Source organism: Cotesia glomerata, linkage group LG4 (genome assembly GCF_020080835.1).
Source record: "Cotesia glomerata isolate CgM1 linkage group LG4, MPM_Cglom_v2.3, whole genome shotgun sequence".
NCBI lineage: Eukaryota > Metazoa > Arthropoda > Insecta > Hymenoptera > Braconidae > Cotesia > Cotesia glomerata.
The window spans coordinates 3,653,296-3,675,920 of record NC_058161.1 but is presented as its reverse complement, the minus strand read 5'-3'; the positions used below and the strand labels follow the sequence as shown (position 1 = coordinate 3,675,920).

Genomic DNA, 22,625 nt, shown 5'->3' with positions numbered 1-22,625 from the left:
GTTAGATGGTGATTGTGTTAAGGGACTCGGGGGTAATCAAGGCAGTTTAGAGAAGAAAATTGATTCATTTTTAGTTTAAGAATTATTTATTTTACAAGAAATAAAAACAAAATTAAAGATTTTTAATGTAATTTATATAATTATAAGGGTAAAATTTTATCTTTGGTATGTTTAAATTAAAACGGCTGCCTAATTTTAAAACACAGTAACCGCAAAATTTTTATACATGATTTTTTTTAGTATTGTTGCATTTCTTATAACTTTTAGATCTTAATTACAACGATTTTTTCTTAAAAATATTTATATTCAAGTATTTTCTATTCATAAATCAAATTTTTTATCAATTTGGCGCGCAAACTTTTTTTTAATAAGAATTATTTTGAAAATCTTAAAATTGTCAGTTACTGTGTTTTAAAATTGAGTTATTTTGATTAAATTTAGTATTTTTGAAAAAGTTTTGACCAAAATTTGTATTTTTAAAGCTTTATATGCTTTTTAAAAATCATTAATTTATTTTAATAAATTTTTAGAGATTTTATAAATAGATTAAAATTTTAAGCTAAGTAAAAATTATTTATTTTTTTACTTTTTTAATCCAAACAATAAAAAAAAATTATTAAAATTTTATGGTGGGTATATTTTATTTTAAAAAAGATTTTTATTATTAATTGTGGTATCATCTATAAAATTTTTCTGAGACATTTTGTCCATTAAATAATTAATTCTGAGACAATTTGTTCATTAAATAATTAATAATTGATTTTGTAATAACAATACTATTTTTAAAATTTATTTAAAAAATACCACAACTATTTATATTGTAATTAAAAATATAGAAAAATAACCAACCCAAAATTTTTTGTATTTAAAATAAATAATAATATTAATTTTTAAAATAATACAATGATTATTAATTTCAAATACTAAAAAATTATAAAACTACTTAATTATATTAAAAAAAGTCTTTTATTACCTATACTAAAATTACTCGTAATTGTAAATTACTTTTTGCAAAAAAATTTATTTTAATTTTTGTTTCTAGCAAATTTCAATTTTTTTTTTAAATTAAAAATTTAATTTATATTAAATACACGAAAAGAACAAGATGACACTGGATATTATCCTATATTATACTCAGTGATATCTGTGGTGAAAAAAAATTTCAGATAGTAGCTAAAAAAATCCAGATTATATTGCATGATATCTGGATGATACTCATTATAATCTGGATTATATTCATTGTAATCTGGATTATACTAGCTACTATCTGAAATTTTTTTCACTCAGTATAATGTGGGATGATATCCAGTTTCATCTTGTTTTTTCCGTGTACATAAATTAAAATTTTATTAAAAATTTAAATAAAAATGTACTTGGATAATAATTAATATTTAAACTTGTCGCTTAAATAATTTACTTTTAATTTTATCACAAAAAACCCTTAACTATGCCTTATTACCCGCCTTAACAATTTATTTTCCAATTAATACCTCACTCTAACAAACTAAATAATCTCTTAATCCGTTAAAAAATCCCCAGTAATTAAAATCAATAAGCAAACTAATAAATGATCAATTACCTCCGAATAATTAAATGAACTTTGCCTGAAAGTGGAACTTTTAATAGATAATTGATTTTATTTTGATAGAATTTTTAGCTCCGATCGATAATAAATGACACTCACGGTCCATTAAGCAGTCAGAGACAAAACTTTTCCAAACAAAACTTTTTTTAAAGTTGTGAAACTTCTCGACCATCCACTTCTCCAACTGGTTTTTTTTTAACTTTTTAAACTTACTTAACTCTTATTTCACTCTATTTTTCTCCGAACCTCCTTATTTTGCTCCTTACTTATTTTCTCACTGTCTCGCCACCATCTCAACATTTCACTCCATACTTGCGATTGCAGTCGTACCCGTAGCTGGAAGCTGCTAGATGGTATGCTACCAACTTATATTCCTCTCCTCGATATATCTATAAATATATTCCCCTAATGTACGTACGAATCTTTTCAGCATTTATCAGTTTTCCATTTTCGTCCTGCCAGCCAATACAACCACCAACTAACCAACTTCTTCTTCTTCTTCTTCTCCATCTTCTTCTTCCAGATGAGCCTTCTGCTCTCTTATCGTACATATATATTATATACATCGTAGTATTTCAAATTTAAATCCAATATGAGTTTATTAAACTTTAGCTAATAATTAAATATTCAAAATTTTTATTAAAAAAATACAATTAAAATTTATTCAAATTTTTAATTATCAAAATTTAAAAATGAAGAAATATTGAAATACAAATTTTCAGTAAAAAAATCTAAGTATTTTTTTTTTAATTATAAAATTTAAGTTATTTTTTGTTTATAAAAAATTTCAGTTATTTTTTTTTTTAAATTTAAGTTATTTTATTTTATAAAAAATTTAGGTTATTTTTTTTTATAAAAAATTTTTTTCGTTAAAAATTAATTTTAATCTTTAAATTTTTATATATTTTGAGCACCTCGTTAGATTTTAACTTTTTAATGGTACTTGATGCAGTTTTTCATATACAAAGCATTTATATCCAATTGTTTAAAAAAATAGATCATTTTTTTTTTTTAATTAGATTTATCAAAAATTCAATTAGAAATTACAAAAAAATAAGTTATAGTTCTTAATATTAACTTTTAAATTTTATAATCAATTAAGGGATTGCCATTCTTGTAAAATTATAGCATGTTCTTGTAGAGAATTGAACGTTCTTCAAAAAATACCAAAAGTTAAACTTGAAAAAAATTTTTGTAATATTTTGAGAATTTTCGTTCAAAAAAAATTTTTTTTTTAATTCTGAGTACTTAAAAAAAATACTAAAGCTAGTTTTGTCTAAAAAAAACTTCTATTGAATTTTTTATAAACAAAAAAAAATTTTAAATATCAATTTTTATCATCAAACTTCATATTTTTTAATTACAATTTTTTTTTTATTTTCTTTCTGATAAATATAAAAATTTAACATTTTTTTCCGATGATTTTTAGAATTAAATCAAAAATATTTGTTAAAAATTTTGATTTTATATATTTTTTTTTAATTATTAAAAAAAAAATCTTATTCATTCCATTGAAAATTTTATTACTAATTTTCTAAAAAAGCAAACAAAATTTGCATTTTATTTTCCAGCAATAAGGAACCGAGCAGCGGAATAAATTACGAAAGCCAAAAAAGAAGAAAAGTCAATGATGACGAGATAGCGAGAACACGATGAGAGACGAGATAAAATAATAAAAATAAAAATAACCATAAACAAGAGCATGAGGATTGAGGATAGATGTTATGATGCAGGGAAATAAAGTAACGTCTTATATCCTCTCTGGAGATCGTCGCGGGTTTTATCTCAGCTCTGGCTCTTATCTCTCTTCTATTTCTGCCATTCCGAGTCCGGGATATTCAAAGGAAAGAGTAACCCAATTAGCAGGCAGACGCGCGAAGAAAGAAAACGTTTATAGTCCCACCGTCTTTACTCTTCACTCCTCACTCTTTAGTCTTTGGTCTTCGCTTTAAAACCCTTTTCTTTGGTTTTTTATTCAAATTGCGGTTTTCACGAGGATTTTATTTTATAAGCGGGACCGATTTGCCTCGGTTCAGCATCTTGCAACCACGGCAATCGTTAGGAAAAGGTTTTCTGGTTGAATTCTCTCTCCCATGAGACTAGACGGGTTTATTTTTTATTTTATTTTTTTATCATTACAATTTTTTTTTTTATTTTTTTTTATATGAAATTTTTTTTTAATTTAATTTTTATGAGATTGAAAAAAAATTATGAATTTATTTTTTTCACATCACAATTTTTTTTTTATATAAAATTTTTTTTAATTTAATTTTTATGAGATTGAAAAAAAATTATGAATTTATTTTTTTCACATCACAATTTTTTTTTTATATAAAATTTTTTTTAATTTAATTTTTATGATTAAAAAAAAATTTTGATTTTAATTTTTTGTCATTACAATTATTTTTATTATTTTTTTTTAGATAAAATTTTTTTTAATTTAATTTTTATGAGATTGAAAAAAAATTTTGATTTTATTTTTTATTTAATTTTTTTTTATATAAAATTTTTTTTAATTTAATTTTTATGAGATTGAAAAAATATTTTGATTTTATTTTTTTGATATTACAATTATTTTTATTATTTTTTTTTTTTATATAAAATTTTTTTTAATTTAATTTTTATGAAGTTAAAAATAAATTTTTTGATAAAATAAATTGATTATAAAAAATAAAAGAATTGTTATTCTGTGCTCGCGTGAATGAAATCGGAATGTCGAGTGTCCATATTATATAGATGGATGGTTGTACGGAGAGAGAGTGATATATTGAGATGCGGAAGATGGATCGAGATGATCACGGAGGAATCAGGGAATGAAAGAGACCAGGAAAAATACCGTATGCAAGAATACAAAGAATTTGAATAAAAATAAATATCAACCTGTAATATATGTATTGTACACTCGAGCTTATGCTCAATATAATAGAACTCGGTACTCCGATATAATATATACCGTGCAATGCACTGTGTATATAATATATATGATTGTAAAAAGAAAAGGAAGAAATTTTAAACGCAAGAAGTGTTTCAATGTTGCAGTGGCATCGCTTGGAAAAGGCAAAAGCTACTTCCATGGTGTTTATTCTTTAAAGGCGATTGTGAATTCTCAACTGGAGCCCATTTATGGTTATCCCCCAACTCGGCCTCTATTTTCAAACTGGTTTCAAATGTTTTGTATATGTATATAATATTTAATATTATTATTATTTCAATAGTTCGAAAACAAATAATAATAACTAGCAACCTTGCAGTCACTATGTGACTGCCGTGACTTGTGAACTGTAAATAAATAAAATTTTGTTTTATTAAATAATGACTTTTGTTAAATTGCACTGTACTTTTTTAAATATTGACGTTTTTAAAGATATAAGCTCATCCCGATGATACACACGTCAAGAGCTTTCATTTGAGTACCCACATGCATTTTTGATATATTTTTCATATATACAAATATATAATATATATAAATATATGAAAAATTGATATGGGTACTTAAATGAAAGGTCTCGATGAGTGTAGCATTGGGATGAGCTTATATTTTTGAAAATGTCAGTAGTTGACAAAATAAAAGGTCATTTCTTAATTATTGATATTTTTAAAGATATAAGCTCATCCTGATGTTAAAGTCATCAAGAGCTTTCATTTGAGTACCCACATGCATTTTTGATATATTTTTCATATATACATATAATATATATATATATATATATATATATATATATATATATATATATATATATATATGAAAAATTGATATGAGTAGTCAAATGAAAGGTCTCGATGAGTGTAACATTGGGATGAGCTTATATTTTTGAAAATGTCAGTAGTTGACAAAATAAAAGGTCATTTTTTAATTATTGATATTTTTAAAGATATAAGCTCATCCTGATGTTAAAGTCATCAAGAGCTTTCATTTGAGTACCCACATGCATTTTTGATATATTTTTCATATATACATATATAATATATATATAAATATATGAAAAATTGATGTGGGTACTCAAATGAAAGCTCTTGATGAGTGTAACATTGGGATGAGCTTATATTATTAAAAATGTTAATATTTCATAAGATACAAGGTAATTTCTTATTTATGTATCTAGAGATAGAGTATTTTCGACTTCAGCCTAAATACTTATCATAATAATTTAACTATCAATGAGAATAAAATGAAACCTTGAAAAGGCTCAAATTCAGGTCAAAAACTTTGCAATTACACTAAAAAAACGAATTTTATAATATGACTATCCTGAAAACTAAATTTATCTTATTTTTTTAATAATATAAATTATATTATTATTACAACGCTTGATTAAATTAAATTAATAACTTTAATGTTACCGAAATTAAATATCAATTTTTATGATTTTTTTCTTAATACTTATATAAAGAATTAAAAAAAAAAGTACAATTTGTAAAAATGAGAAATTAATATTATTAAAATTTTCTTTTAAATATCAAAAATTCTGCTATAAAATCCTTTAATTACGCAAGTTGTAATTTTTTAAACTATTACATTATTATTTATCCGATAAAAAAATAAAAAATTTCCTGCGCGGACTTTTCTTTTTAATAATTTAAATAAAATCTTTTTCACCTTAAAAATTTTTTACAGTATAATATAATTACAACAACAAAAAAGGAACAGGCTAAATAATAATAAGATAATGTTTTTTAAAAATTCATTATAATTATTATTATGTCCCTTGATGTTGGTTAAAAATTCCCCAAATAAAAAAAATAAAAAGAATAAATCCACGAAAATGTAATAAAAAATATTGAATTACATTTCCTCGGTACAAGCTCGTGGAACCCGTTGATTATATTAGTGCAGTACTAGTGTATTTTATAGTAAGAGTATTATGTACAACAGTTTGGCTGGCGCGAGCAAAACGTAGACCGCGGAAGCACCTGCGCCGCTACTATATAGCCAGACTTACACATATACATTTACAATAAGCGAGTTCTGGACCAGAATCTTGAAAGAGCAGCCGAGAAAGAGAACAAGAGCAAGCGAGACGATTACATTGAGATCGTCGAGGATGAAACGGGTCCTCGGGCGACGTTCCAACGCAGAAAAGCACACACACAATATACAACGTGCAACATACGCACTTTTTTTTCAGCTCATGCCTTTCTCCTCTTCCTCTTCTCTTTTCTCTCTTCTCTCTTATCGCAATTTCCTCTGTGACTCCCATTTGTGCTCACCATCACTATCACTCTCTTCGTTGGTCTTGCTCTTGCAATAAATACGTGTAATGCGTATAGTATCGTAGCAACACAACATTTGCCAAGCTTACATGTTTCCTCTTCACAACTAAACATTACGTCCACTCATACACAACGCATACCGATAAATTTATATATAAGTCAACCCGACTCGAGAAAAGACGTGAGTGGTCGAAAGACAGACTACGGCAGACCGCGTGGCAGCCACGGGTTTCGCCAGTAGATTTATTTATACTTGAGCGCGTGACTTGTGAAGAGTATAAAAGAGTAAGTGGTTTTAAGCTCGCCGCTATTCGATGTAATGCGTCTGTTTTTATTTTTTATTCTCCGTTAATAAATATTTCATTTATTTTTAATCCCCATTGTCGATTTATGAATCAAACTTCGATTAAAAAAATATCCTCAGGATTTTTTAATGCTAAAATTCAGACCCTGAGATTTATTTTAAATGGCTGAGTTATGACAAGACGTGTTGAATATAAAGAATACGCGCGAACCAAAAGAAATAGAGGCTGTGAATTTATAAATAAAATATGGTTTAGGGATTTGAATGAGAAAAAAGATACTATGTTAAGGATTAACTGAATTAATAGAGAAGGGATCCTTAATGTATGCAGTTGACGCACGCTGCTTTGGAATAAATATACGCAACTTTTTTTTATTTAATAAAAATTAGGAACAACTTTTTTTTTATTATTAAAAACTAATTATTTCAGCGTTTATTTTAAGTTTTAGAGATAATTAAAAAATTATATTAATATAGCTGCGGATTAATTTAAAGACATAATTAATAATGTAATAGGAAGAATGATTAACAAATTGAAGACTGGGCCCATAACCTAGCTGCTGATTAATTTAAAGATATAATTAATAATTTAATAGAAAGAATGATTAACAAATTGAAGACTGTGCTAAAAACCTAGCTACTGATTTTTTTATTTTCTATTATTAACATGTCAATAAAATTGACATTTATTTTCCTGCCAGTCATTGAAATTTTAATCAATTATAAATAAATTTATAATTTAATAATTCAGATAAATAATTTTAAGACTGTAAAAAAATTCTTTTTCTGGTTCAAATTAATTGATAAATATTTTTTTTTTAAATACGGAATTAGCAAAGCGAACAATTGACTCTTTTTTACCAGACGACACTGCAATTCTATTTTTTTTATCACAAGTTCAATTATGTTCATAAAATTAATATATTAAGGAAGTCCTTTCGCTCCAGTTGAGTCACAACAACTGTAGTAGTCAATATTCGATAAATTAAAATAAAAAACCCATAAAAATTCCTAAAATTAAAAAATAAATAGTATATGAGGCATTAATCGTTGAAATTTTGAAAATTAAAAAAAAATAGTTAAATACAAAAATTAAGTTGACTCTTGTAAATCAGCTGTTAGTAACCTGTCCGTGATTTGGCAACGCTATATATCGGTTGTTTACACTTTCATTTGCACAATATAACCTTAACCATGTTTAAGTTTTTGCAGTCAGTGTAAATATAGTATATATTACACATTATAGAATATATTACACCTAGGGAAGTAAAGTAGAAATGTCTCAGATCACATGTAATTGTCGGCCGAGGCGAAGCCGAGGTTGACAAACATGTGATCTGAGGCTTTCTTTATTTACTTCCCGTGGAGTGTATACTATTTTTTTTTGCTCGACGAAGGCGGAAAGCGGCAACTTTGTTTAGCGCAGCGGGACGAAAGTTGCCACTTTCCGCCCGGAGGGCAAAAATAAATTAATTAAAAATGTTTAGTCATAAAACCATAATATTCTAATATCTCATGGCAAGAATGCTAGTATTTTTTAATTATTGTTTTATTTTTCAATTATGAAATATGAAAATTTGTTAACAATAAATTAATTAATAAGTATGTATGAAAAACATAAGTGCGTTAAAGTTCAGTTTGAATTTATTGAATGGTCTGAAGCTCGCGCGCTACGCAACATTGCCAAATTTTCTGACGCCATTTAAATGTAGGTTACTCAAAAATTTTCTGTGATTTTATAATTTTAATTTCTCCATAAATTCCACGGCAACCTATATATTTTATTGCAAAAAATCAAACCTGAATATTTCGAGAACCTTATTTTGAGTTTTTTTTTACCCCGTCTAATCGGTGGTTAATGCCATAATTCGAGAAAGTTGTTAAGGTCTGACTTTTTCGTAAGACTCGAAAAAAATACTAACATTTTTAGAAATTTTTTTTTTTTTAATTTCCACGGTGAAAAATAAATTAAACTTCACTAGTAGATAAATAAGGACTTTAACTATTAGATAAAACTTAATTTTATCCATAATCTAATATTTTTTATTTAACATTGATGGCGAAAGGACCTCCTTAATGACATAATTAATAACGTAATAAAAAGAATGATTAAAAAATTGAAGAAGACCAGGCCCATAACCTTAAGTACATGTAGTACAGTCTGATGTCGGTAATTCATTCTGGACCAGTGACAACAAATGCCTATTGAATATATCGGTTTGCTTATTTAAAACACATGGAAAATACACTGAAGAAGATTATCAGACTAACTAAATACTCTAAACACTGTTTAAAAAAATTAAACTAGATAATTTACTTTTGGCACTCTCTTGTGGTCTACATGAAAGTATAATAAATGAAATTTTTTGTTGATAATTATTTTTCTACCCAAACCTAGCTGCATTTGAATAATTCTGTCTTATAAGTAATCTAAACTAAAATAAAAAATAACCAAAAAATTAAATCAACCTCAAAGATTATATTGGTTGTACATTTATTAGTAATTTCTTTATAGTAAAGTTTATTTACTTGAATATGTGATGGGTCCTGAGATAAGGCAGTTTTACGCGCAAACATTACCTATTTATTTATCATTTTGTTATTTTCTTTCAATGATTAAATTTAAAAATAAAAGAATCAATTTATGAAGGATTATTTACATACTCCTGCCAAGTTTCATGATTTTTTATTCAATAATTACTTGGTCAAAAATCGTTCCAGTATTTTATTCAAAATTTAAATATTCCCTATCTTTTATGTTCTTAAGAAGGTTCTATAAAATTAATAGTATTAAAAAAATATCTCTTTGATTCATAAATATATATCTCTTGTTTCTAAAGATTTAATTTGTTGAAATTTGGAGTATTTTATTTTTAGATAGAAAAATAAAATTTTCATTAAAAAAATTAATTATTAGAAACTATTAAATCAAAATTTTCAATATCAAAAAATAATTTTTAAATATTATTAAGTCAAATTTTTTTTTTGAGCATATTAGATTTATAATAAAGTAAATAAACATATTTAAGAAAAAAAAAATGAATTTAAAAAAAATTCTAAGCATGTATAACTAATAAATGTAATGAGATCATTAACTTAATTTTTAGACACTAAAACGGGTGCAAAATAAGTATACAAGCTTCTTTCTAAAGAAGGTATGCAAAAAAACAAAAACCAGAACTGCCAGAGGTCTTAAAAAAACGCAAATTTTTTCTTTTTTGATTTCTTTGAGCTACTAAAAATTTTGAAGTCATCATCATTGTTCCCGCCACGTAACAACCTTGCTGTAGAATTACGCGGTTAAAAATTTAGCGCCTATTTTGAGGGTCTTTTGTGAGGTTTAATTGTTGTTTTATTCATAAAATTCATACGTGTATTTTTATTTTGGTGGCTAACAGGTTCCCTGCATGTGCGTTCGACACGAGACGCGGCGTGTCCCGCTGCGCGTGTATAATTACTTAATTAAAAACCTCGGTCGTGATTCGTTTTCCGAACAGAAGTACAAGTGGCTCTGCGATCTCCTCAAAAAACCGGATAAAAAAATACCTAGTATGATATTAAATATAAAAGGCAAGGAGAGCAGACAGATTTTTATTTTTGCTTTATTTTCATTCTTGTCTGGTCGCGCTCTTCCTCGAAATCACATTAATACGGTCTGGTCATTTCGTTGTTCGTTATTTGTTATTTGTTTGCGAATTCACGGAATTCGAATCGCCAGAAAGGACCTGATCAAGATCAAGATCAACTTCGAGAGGTCGAGGTTCAGAAACTTGTACTATTTTATATAATAATAATAAATATAAGAGGGATGTTTTCTTGATCCAGATGTTTGCGAAGATGAGAAAGCTACTTGGCACGGAAGAACAGAGTTTGGCTTTCGACGAGCCGATAAATTTCACCAGGACGAGTCGGAATAGAAGAAAATACGATAAGTGCTTGTCGACGAGATTCAAGTCTACGGTTTTTAAGTGTCGACAGTCGAGACTATTGAACTTCAATAACTATTTTTTATTTTATATTTCTATATCGATAGATATTGCCAGAAGGGTGAACAAAATTTTCTGATTTTGTTCTCTTACTTTGTTTGGGTATGTATATTTCGAGGTAAGATTGTAAATTCCTTTAAAGGATTGCGGATCTACCCAGAGCTTGCTAGTATCACTAAATTCCTCAGAAATCGAACAATCCATCCTTAGAAATTCAACTGGACTATGAATTTTTTTTTTTTTAGTCACAGTTTTTTAGATTATTATTATTTGAAAATTTTTTATCAAAATAGACAAACAGTTGAATTTTTTTATTTAATTTGCAAAATAAAGTAATTGCTAAAAAATTTACGTTGATAATTTTTACATAAAAAAAGTTTTTTTAAATGTTCTAGTAAAAATTAACGTATTAAAAAAATCTTTATAATCTATTACTAGCAACCTTACAGTCAGTATGTGACTGCCGTGACTTGTGAACTATAAATGATTAAAATTTTGCTTTACTAAATAATGACTTTTGTTAAATTGCAATGTACTTTTTTAACTTATTGACGTTTTTTAAGATATAAGCTCATCCCGATGTAACACTCATCAAGAGCTTTCATTTAAGTACCCATATGCATTTTGATATATTTTTTATATATCCATACATATAATATATATAAATATATGAAAAATTGATGTGGGTACTCAAATGAAAGGTCTTGATAAGTATAATGATGGGGTGAGCTTATATCTTTAAAAATATCATTAGTTGACAAGATAGCAATGTCGGTTCTTAATTATTGACGTTTTTAAAGATAAATAAGCTCATCCCGATGTCACACTCATCAAGACCTTTCATTTGAGTATCCACATCAATTTTTTCATATATTTGTAGATATTATATATATATATATATATATAAAATATATCAAAATAGATGTGGGTACTCAAATGAAAGGTCTTGATGAGTTTCACATCGGGATGAACTTATATCTTTAAAAATGTTAATAGTTCTCAAGATACAAGGTCATTTCTTAATTATGTATCTAGAGAACTATTGACATTTTTAAAGATATAAGCTCATCCCGATGTTACACTCATCAAGAGCTTTCATTTAAGTACCCATATGCATTTTGATATATTTTTCATATATCCATACATATAATATACATAAATATATGAAAAATTGATGTGGGTACTTAAATGAAAGGTCTTGATGAGTGTAACATCGGGATGAGCTTATATCTTTGAAAATGTCAATAGTTCACGAGATACAAGGTAATTTCTTAATAATGTATCTAGAAATAGAACATTTTATCATTTAAATAGACTGGCCACAAAATTTTGCTTATTCTCATAATAATGTAGATTACCTAATTTCAACATTATCAAATTTTTCTTAACGTAAAAACTAATTTATTCTTTACAAGAATTAAATTTACAAATATATTCTTAGCTTAATTAAATAGTTGAAAATTTTATTAAAAAAAAGCTAAAATGATAGAAAAACAAACTTAAGCATTTCTTTGAATATTCAATAGTAAACATTAAAAAACAGTAATTTTTTCTCGGTTTGGGTAATCGCAGACGCGTATAATTATTCAAAAGTTTAAGAATAAAGCTAAATCATATATAATAACAGATCGAAGCTGCAAAAAGTGGGTATTAGACGCGAAAAGGGGGGAAGGGAGAAAGGCTGTACACATTACCATCAGGGGATAGAAAACTGGTGACGCCCAAGTAGCAAGAAGTATCCAATTTAAAATGTAAATTACGGAATATTTGGCGCTTAGTCAGGCGACGAAACGCGAATGAAATATCCGCGAAATTAAAATGTAATTTAATTCGTCGAGACGCGGGTTTCTACGCTTGCCTTCGTCGTTCACGAGCCTCATCGTTTCCGCCTCAACTTTTTTACCATTTTTATTATTATTATTTTTTCTATTTATCCAACGTATTATATAATATTTTTCATATGGTTGAATGACTCGGTGGAATGCAATAAAGTTAAATAATTTTAAACAGATCAATTTAAATTTAAAGAGATCAATTGGAAAATTGGTCTCGTTAAATGTCAATAATTCACCCGGTTATCTACATATCATTTAGTATTGACATTTATACGTTAGCATGTCGCGCTAATCGACACATTGAAGCCAAAATAGAATAAAAAAATCTGAAAAAAAGAAGACAATCACCCGGAAATGGTTTGAACCCTCGACGTTTAATTCACTTTAACGTCAATGTGTCGTTATGACCGGTCTTTTGTCGATCCAAAAGCGGACAGCCGGTGGTAAAATCTCTCCGCTCAATGCTATATACGTTTTCATACGGACATATGTGTATATATGTATATATGTATATATCTACACATATTCATCCTCGTCTAAGTGAAGGTGTGTTACTAAATGCCCAATCCGTACAGCAAATTGACGTTGGGATGGCTAACTATGAAAAAACGGCCACTTTTCCGAATTCACAAAAAAACTAAAGCCCATTCATGATCGCCAGGTAGAAAAATATTTCCATTCAATAGACTCTATATAAGTGGAGGTATATATGTATACTATGGGTGCTTTTATGGTCAAGAGGATTCGTTTTAAATGATACATTTGTGTATTCATTGAACTATTGCTTTGATTGAGTAAAAAAGTCGACATCAGCTGTGTCAACTATTTTATTCACTTTAAATTTATTATAAATATTTTGATATTTTTTATTTTTTATCATGATTTATATTGAATAATTTTTAAATATTTTTTTATCTATAAAGATTTGAAATTTTATTGATGTTAATATGTAATGTTAAATATGTAAAAGTGAAGAAAAATAATAATTATAAAATACACCTGTGGGTAATTTTATTAGTCCGAGATCTTTATCAAGACACTTGTGTAATATTAGTTCACGTTTGATTATTTCTTTAGAGTACTACAAAGGCTAAAATTAAAAAATTTGGAGTGTAAACATCGATTAATTACGGATATTTTTTTTTCTTGTAGAAAATAAATAAAAGTTTATTTTAAGAAAAATTTTGTGATTCTGAAATTAGGTACTAACTTATAATCTATATTATTGACAGAATAAGTAAAATTTTGTAGCCAGTGTATTTATATGATAAAATGGGTTTTTATGGTTGAATTTGGTATCGTTGGAATAGTATATTACATACCTAGGCCAGTAAAATAAGAAAAGTCTCAGATCACATGTAATTGTTGGCCGAGGCGAAGCCGAGGTTGACAAACATGTGATCTGAGGCTTTCTTATTTACTGGCCAAGGTGTGTAAACTATTTTTCTGCTCGACGTAGCCGGAATGTGGCAACTTTGCTTAGCGCAGCGGCCAGAAAGTTGCCACTTTCCGGCCGGAGGGCAGAAAAAGTCTTGACTTGGAATTATGCCTTTTCATGATTTCATATTATTCTCACCAATAGTCAATTTATGATGATAAGTATATAGGCTGCATTCGAAAATGCTCTACCTCTAGATACATAATTAAGAAATGACCTTGTATCTTGTGAAATATTGACATTTTTAAAGATATAAGCTCATCCTGACATTACACTCTTTGAGACCTTTCATTTGAGTACCCACATCAATTTTTCATATACAGTGTAACCTCTATATAACGACACTCGATTTAACGTCAAACTCTGTAAAACGTTAAAATTTCTCGACTTTGGTTGGTTTACATTGAGCGGGCGAGTAACAGCTAGTATTTTATATATGAATATATGAAAAATATATCAAAATGCATGTGGGTATTCAAATGAAAGCACTTGATGAATGTAACATCGGGATGATTTTATATCTTTAAGAACGCCAATACTTGCAACAATTAAAAAAAATTTTTTTTAAGTAAAATTTTAAAACAAGTTTGGAAAAAGTGCACGACTCATAATGCTCATGTAATTATGAAATATAAAAAAAAAAAAAAAAAAAAAAACTTAAGTCGTTCAAAATTAATTGCCGAAAAAACAGCTGTAGTAGGAAGGTACTGCACAAGCGCCCCTGGTGGAATAAAATGTACATAATATCTATAGATATAGATATATCACCATCCATGTTAATTTTATATGGATATATAGAGATATACAGTCTTGTAGTTTTCGTTTTTTATTAATTGTAATTAAACGACACTGAATTAATTAACCATTGGTATTCAGTGACCTACAATCGTCGATTAGAATTAAAAAAAAAAAAAAATTTAACTCAAATAATTGATTTTTTCACAAGTTACATTGTTTCCGGGGTTTCATACATGACGGACAGGAAATTTTTTTGACCTATTTAGATGTTTTTTTCCGTTTCTATTGCAGTAAATCAATTTTTAGAAAGTATGGAATTAATCTCCATTAAATTATCTCGACAATAGTATGTAAAATATCTTGATTCCGTGAACTAACAAGGCTATAATACTAAAAATAGTTGCTAAAATGAGGCGAAAAAAATTTTTCGATCGTAAAGCACTCTCTGATGCTTCGCATCATGAGTCGTGCAAAAATTATCAAATTTTTTAGAAATTATTTCTAATATTAATTTATTTTGTCAATGAATTAAAAAAATTTTAGATCCTTGCCAACTTCGTATAAAATTTTAAAATTATAAAAAACAAATAATAAAAATTTGTTTTTATTGAAAGAAAAAACAACTGTCTAAATTTGTTTATATTGTTCAAAAAGAATGAAATAATAAATTAAAACCCGAAGAATTATAATTCAAGTGTCTAATGAATTAAGAAAAGTAATTAAAGTTTAAGTAAATGGATAAAGTTTTAGTTTTAGCAAAAGCAACAAGAATAAAGTTAACCCCCTTCGCCTTAGCGAAGGTGAAGGTTCTCTGGGTTTTGCTTCCTGTTGTTTTTTGCGGATGGTGATATAGAATGTAGAATGTAGATGCACTTGTAGAGGTTTGCAGGCTGTTTATCGATTTTAAACGATTTCAGTTTCAGAGGGTGGTTTAGGTTTACCCTACTCGAGCAGTACCAGTGCTTTATATTTCCCAGCGCACACAGCTCGCCGAGGTAGCTTCGTATCAGGCTTTTGATTTGGGAGAGATGCGGCTTCCACTCGCCTTCGGGATACCTTCGCGCCGCTCACGGTTCGCCAAGTCGAATTAAGGGTACAAGAGGGGCGTACGAGACGTTTTGATACCAGATACCAGATACAAGGGTTGCGAATTAAGTACTATACATCCAGCTCAATCTTATATATATATATATATATATATATATATATATATATATATATATATATATATATATATATATATATATATATATATATAATGTGTCGTTAGGATTAGACTTTTTTTATTTTTATTTATTATTTACTTTAAAATTAATTTTTTTTTCTGTACCAAAATATTAAAAAAATTTTATTGATATTTTCAAAATCTTCTCTTAATATTCTAATTAACATGTTAAGGAACTTTTAATCGGATTATATTTGTATTATATTTTTTTAATACAATGAATCTAGAAAAATTTCTTTTGAAAAAACATTTCTGCAATGTTCCAATAAAAAATTAATACGGTGAAAATTTTCATCAATTTCATTTTTTAGCTGAAGATATAAAAATTATTTTTCTTATAGTAATTATTTCGTTAAAAAAAAAATTTCTATATTTGAAAAGAAAAAAGGTAATTATGCAAAAAGTATCTTTAAATATTCGTTTTTTTAGGATCTTAAACGTGACACAAAGTAAGATTGTTTTAAGACGCAAAAAAAAAAAAAAAATTCCAAGAGCAGATTTTTAAAATTTGGTTTTTGAATTTGTTATGGAAATTAATTTTTAGACGATTTTGCAAGTTTCTTTAAAAAAAATTTAAAAAAAAAATTTAGAGACTATTTTAAGATGGATTCACAGCGACAAAACTCCGGAACATTGAAATGGAGCATCTTAAAAAAGTCTTAAAATTGTCGGATAATAATTTTTCAACAATTTCAAATTCAATTTGAAAAGAGCGTATTCAAAAATGTTGCGGTTAAAAACTCGCAAAATCGTCTAAAAAATGTCTAAAAATAAATTTTCATAACAAATTCGAGAACCAAACTTAAAAAATCTGCTCTTGCTTTGTGTCACGTTTAAGATCTTAAACAAACGACAATTTAAAGACACTTTTAAGACGATTTTTTTTACACGGGTGGGGCTCCACCTATTTTAGATAAAATTGAAATGAATCAAAAAATTAATCTTTTACAATTTTTTTTTTAAATTCTTCTTTACGGCAGATTTATGATAAAAAATATGAAAATTGAATATTTTGATGATTTTTTTTCATTTGAAGTTCAAAAATTTGCGATTTTAGATGTTTTTCAATAAAATGATGACGATGCTATTTTTTCCGTTTATTGAATTACTTTTTTTTCTTAAAGAGCGATAAAAATAGAATAAATTAGAAAAAAAAATTAGGAAAACGGTTGACCCTAAAGGCCATCCCTGCAACTTCCCGCTGATTCCGCTAATACATGACCATTTTTGTTGAGCTCTTCGAACTCAAAAATACAATCTGTGTGTTCCTTTGAGCTCTCCGAGCTCAAAAAAATACCTTTTCTATGCTTTTGAGCTCTTTGAGCTCAAAAGTCTGATAGAAGTTTCATAGAACACTATTTTTTTAATTATTAAACCGCAATAACTTTTGAATGAATGAACCGATTTTTACGCGGTTGGCGGTATTATACGCAGTTTTTTAAGCCTCATAAAAAATTTTTAAGTTTCAATTGGTCAAACTAGAAATTTCGGAGTAACTCCGAAAAATCACTTTTTTCGGTTTTCTTTCGTTCGCGATATCTCTCGAACGAATCAACCGATTTTGACCGGATTGGCGGCGATCGACGTGGTTTTTCAAGGTTGAGAGCTGATTAGTTTTTGGAATCGACCGGTAGAGCCGTTTGAAAGTTATTCCAAAAAAACTACTTCTGAAAAAAAATTTTTTCCTATTTTTTTTGAGATTTCTCCAAATTCCTCAAAATCTATCAGTCCGAATCGGTTCAAATTTTCAGAGAATCTAAGTTTGGCGAAACCCTACTGAATGGCACCAACCACGATGAAATCCGTTCAACCGTTCAAAAGTTATAAGAGGTTTACATACTTTTACACACACACACACACACATACAGACAAACTGACACCCTCGCGGGAATAGTCAGGGAGGCTTCCTAGGACCTCAAAACGTCGAGATCTGATGAAAACTCGATTTTCGAAAAACGGGGTAAAAACAATAACTTCCCGATTTTTTAAAATTTTCAATTTTCTTAGAGGGAAGTTAAAAAACCAGAATATCATAATTTGAAAATTTTTGAAAAAAAATCTTCGAAATATTCAATTTTCATACTTTCACACTTCTGCATAATTACCTTTTTTTTTTAATGAAAAAATTTCTTTTTTTTTAGCTAAAAAATAAAATTGTTTAAAATTTTGAACGAATTAATTTTTCTCCATCTGTGTATTATCCTGCGGGGATATTAAAAAAATTTAATAAGTATAAACTCATTAATAAATTTTAAATGATATATTCCACAAAGTGTCTTCAATATACTTCCAACAATAACTAATTATCAATCTTCACTATTAAATTCTCTCTATCCACACATCAACATAATAAATCCTCCTTTTATTCTACTTACTCCCACTGAAATTAACCCGTGAATCAACTCCTGCAGTAATTATTCATTCTTGATCACTCATTATTATCAAAAGGATAATAACAACCGATACGGATTTAAAATAATAATTCTAATTAACCGTTTGAGTTGGAGAGTGAAGAAGTGTCTATCATACAATGTAAACTACTCTATAGCTCTATATATTATATATTATAGATTATATAGCATACGTCTCGATCCTGTCTTGTCTGAGGGATCAATTATCTTCCACAACACGTACAAAGGCAGCCCTCGAGCTTGTATTACCATCATCTCATTGTGGCTCTGCATCCGTACCGTACAATATATTTTTATACCTATACCTCGATCTCCGGATCTATATATAGCGAGCACGATGTAGCGTTATCACGATAAAGAGGTCAAGATCGTCATCGTAGATCTACACGGTATGATGCCAAAAGCCACTTTACTTAATAGTCTTCATTATTTTACATATCATCCACGGAATATCTATATCTTCTTTATGCTCTCTTACTCTCACTCTTATTCTCTCGTTTTATCTTTTTTATGGGTTTATTACGTCAGCAAATTTTCTATTAATGCCCTTTAGTGTTCACTTCAGAATAATTGCTTTTCCTCGGAATTATTATTTATTAATTTAATATGCTTGTATTTATTTAACGCCTTAACATTATTTTTCTTTTTTATTTTCTATTATTAACATGTCAATAAAATTGACATTTATTTTCCTGCCAGTCATTGAAATTTTAATCAATTATAAATAAATTTATAATTTAATAATTCAGATAAATAATTTTAAGACTGTAAAAAAATTCGTTTTCTGGTTCAAATTAATTGATAAATATTTTTTTTTTAAATACGGAATTAGCAAAGCGAACAATTAACTCTTTTTTACCAGACGACACTGCAATTCTATTTTTTTTATCACAAGTTCAATTATGTTCATAAAATTAATATATTAAGGAAGTCCTTTCGCTCCAGTTGAGTCACAACAACTGTAGTAGTCAATATTCGATAAATTAAAATAAAAAACCCATAAAAATTCCTAAAATTAAAAAATAAATAGTATATGAGGCATTAATCGTTGAAATTTTGAAAATTAAAAAAAAATAGTTAAATACAAAAATTAATTTGACTCTTGTAAATCAGCTGTTAGTAACCTGTCCGTGATTTGGCAACGCTATATATCGGTTGTTTACACTTTCATTTGCACAATATAACCTTAACCATGTTTAAGTTTTTGCAGTCAGTGTAAATAAATAAATTAATTAAAAATGTTTAGTCATAAAACTATAATATTCTAATGTCTCATGGCAAGAATGCTAGTATTTTTTAATTATTGTTTTATTTTTCAATTATGAAATATGAAAATTTGTTAACAATAAATTAATTAATAAGTATGTATGAAAAACATAAGTGCGTTAAAGTTTAATTTGAATTTATTGAATGGTCTGAAGCTCGCGCGCTACGCAACGTTGCCAAATTTTCTGACGCCATTTAAATGTAGGTTACTCAAAAATTTTCTGTGATTTTATAATTTTAATTTCTCCATAATTTCCACGGCAACCTATATATTTTATTGCAAAAAATCAAACCTGAATATTTCGAGAACCTTATTTTGAGTTTTTTTTACCCCGTCTAATCGGTGGTTAATGCCATAATTCGAGAAAGTTGTTAAGGTCTGACTTTTTCGTAAGACTCGGAAAAAATACTAACATTTTTAGAAATTTTTTTTTCAAAAATTTCCACGGTGAAAAATAAATTAAACATCACTAGTAGATAAATAAGGACTTTAACTATTAGATAAAACTTAATTTTATCCATAATCTAATATTTTTTATTTAACATTGATGGCGAAAGGACCTCCTTAAAACAACTGGCTATTGTAAAATATTCCAAGCTATGTAAACCAAAAATAAATCAATAAAATTTCTAAGAGGATAATTTTTGTTTTTTTTTTAGCTCTAAAATAAAAAATTTTCCAATCGATAGAAATAAATTTTTTTTTTAATTTTCAAACTGCAATTTCATTCAAGCGCGTCGTTCATTTTTAATTTTTTTTTTATCACTATTATGCTTAATTTAACAAACCTTTTAAATTATAAAAAAAAAAATTTCCTTCCAATAAATGGATAATATAAATTAGACGACTGCTTTATTACAATACAAAATATTCAAGGTGGTTATTTAACTTGTTATAACAATTATTTTTTATAATTGCGATGTTAAAGCGTAATTTTATTTATCGCCAGTTCAATTATGTAGATAAAATGATAACTATACAAGTAATGTTAATGAAAATTTATTAATTTTACTCGTGGTAAAACAAGTAATACCTTTGACCGTTCACTGCAAAAATAATTTTATAAGTAACATTTTTGACATTGTTCGCAATAATTTCTCGTTCTTTATTTATAAAGAAATATGTGAGTACTTTATAAACTTTTCAAAAATCTTTTCGTCAAAAAATTCGGTCCTATTTTATTATTTCATCTTTTGATTTTAATAAATTTAAAAAATTAATGACGAAATCAATAAAGAGAATATAGTAAGTAAAATTATGCACCGTAAATTTATATTAATATTATTTAGTTATTAATTGTGTCTTTAAATTAAACAACCTTAAGGTTATGGGCCCAGTCTTCAATTTATTAATTATTCTTTTTTTAAAATTGATTTTAGATTTGAATTTTCTATAAAATATATCAAAGCACTTCATGTTGATTGTTTTGGCAAAATTCAGTTCTATTTGATCTTTTCATTAGTTTTTTTATGTGAATAAATTTAAATAGTTAAAAAAATTCATGAAGAAATTAATGAGAAGTACAATTATGTACCATAAATTTATATAGACATTATTTAGCTGTTAACTATGCCTTTAAATTAAACCTTAAGGTTATGGGCCCAGTCTTCAATTTATTAATTATTCTTTCTGTAAAATTGATTTTAGATTTGAATTTTCTATAAAATATGTCAAAGCACTTCGTGTTGATTGTTGTTGCAAAATTTAGTTCTATTTTATTTTTTCACTAGTTTTTTTTTGTGAATAAATTTAAATAGTTAAAAAAATTAATGAAGAAATTAATGAGAAGTACAATTATGTACCATAAATTTATATAAACATTATTTAGCTTTTAACTATGCCTTCAAATTAAACAACCTTAAGGTTATGGGCCCAGTCTTCAATTTTTTAATTATTCTTTCTTCAAAATTGATTTTAGATTTGAATTTTCAATAAAAAAAAATGTCAAAGCTCTTCATGATGATTGTTTTGTTTGCCGTTTTGGCGAACATTTTAATTTCTTCAACTGTTATGGGCTGTTTGAATCAAACAGATACGGAACAGGTATGCATTGTTTAATATTATTTCTCTTTTTAGTATTTTTTAGTGTCTCTCTGTCCATATTTTTTTTTCCGAGAGATAAAAATTTTATAAAAGCATGAAAATTGAATAAAACTTTAAGCTTAAGCCCAATAATTAATTAAATCATTTGTTTTCTTTAGTGTACAAATGATGACGACTGCTGTGATGATCTCACGTGCAAATCAATTGGAGAATATAAATTGTGCTTTGTAACTGTGTAATTACTTTAAAAAGTAGTTAGTATTATTGGATATTCAAAAATATTCCAAGTTATGTACAACCAAAATAAATCAATAAAATTTGTTTGAGACGATAATTTTTGTTTTTTTTTTTAGATCAAAAATCAAAAAATTTTATAATCGATAAAAATTAATTTTAACTGCTCACATTATTCCGAAAATAATTAAAAATCAGAATTAAATTATGAAAATGTTACTCGAAAGAAAGTTAAATACTTTCTAAGCTGTATAAAAAAATGATTGATCCTGCATTTTTAACTTCCCGCTAAGAAAATCGAAGATTTTCAAAAATCGGGAAGTTATTGTTTTCACCCAGTTTTGCAAA

At 26.9% G+C, this 22,625-nt stretch overlaps 1 protein-coding gene and 1 long non-coding RNA gene across 3 annotated transcripts in view; one reads left to right on the top strand and one right to left on the bottom strand.

Annotated features, from left to right (window-relative positions):
- LOC123264388 (netrin-3-like) overlaps positions 1–22,625 on the bottom strand; it is a 228,927-nt gene that overhangs the window by 190,070 nt on the left and 16,232 nt on the right. The window lies entirely within an intron of this gene.
- LOC123264406 lies at positions 21,001–22,370 on the top strand. Of its 2 annotated transcripts, none has more exons than XR_006509331.1 (3): positions 21,001–21,123; positions 21,919–22,043; positions 22,202–22,370. It is a non-coding gene; the product is annotated as an uncharacterized LOC123264406 (long non-coding RNA). The 2 variants fall into 2 exon arrangements; XR_006509332.1 differs by lacking the exon at positions 21,001–21,123 and adding an exon at positions 21,227–21,245.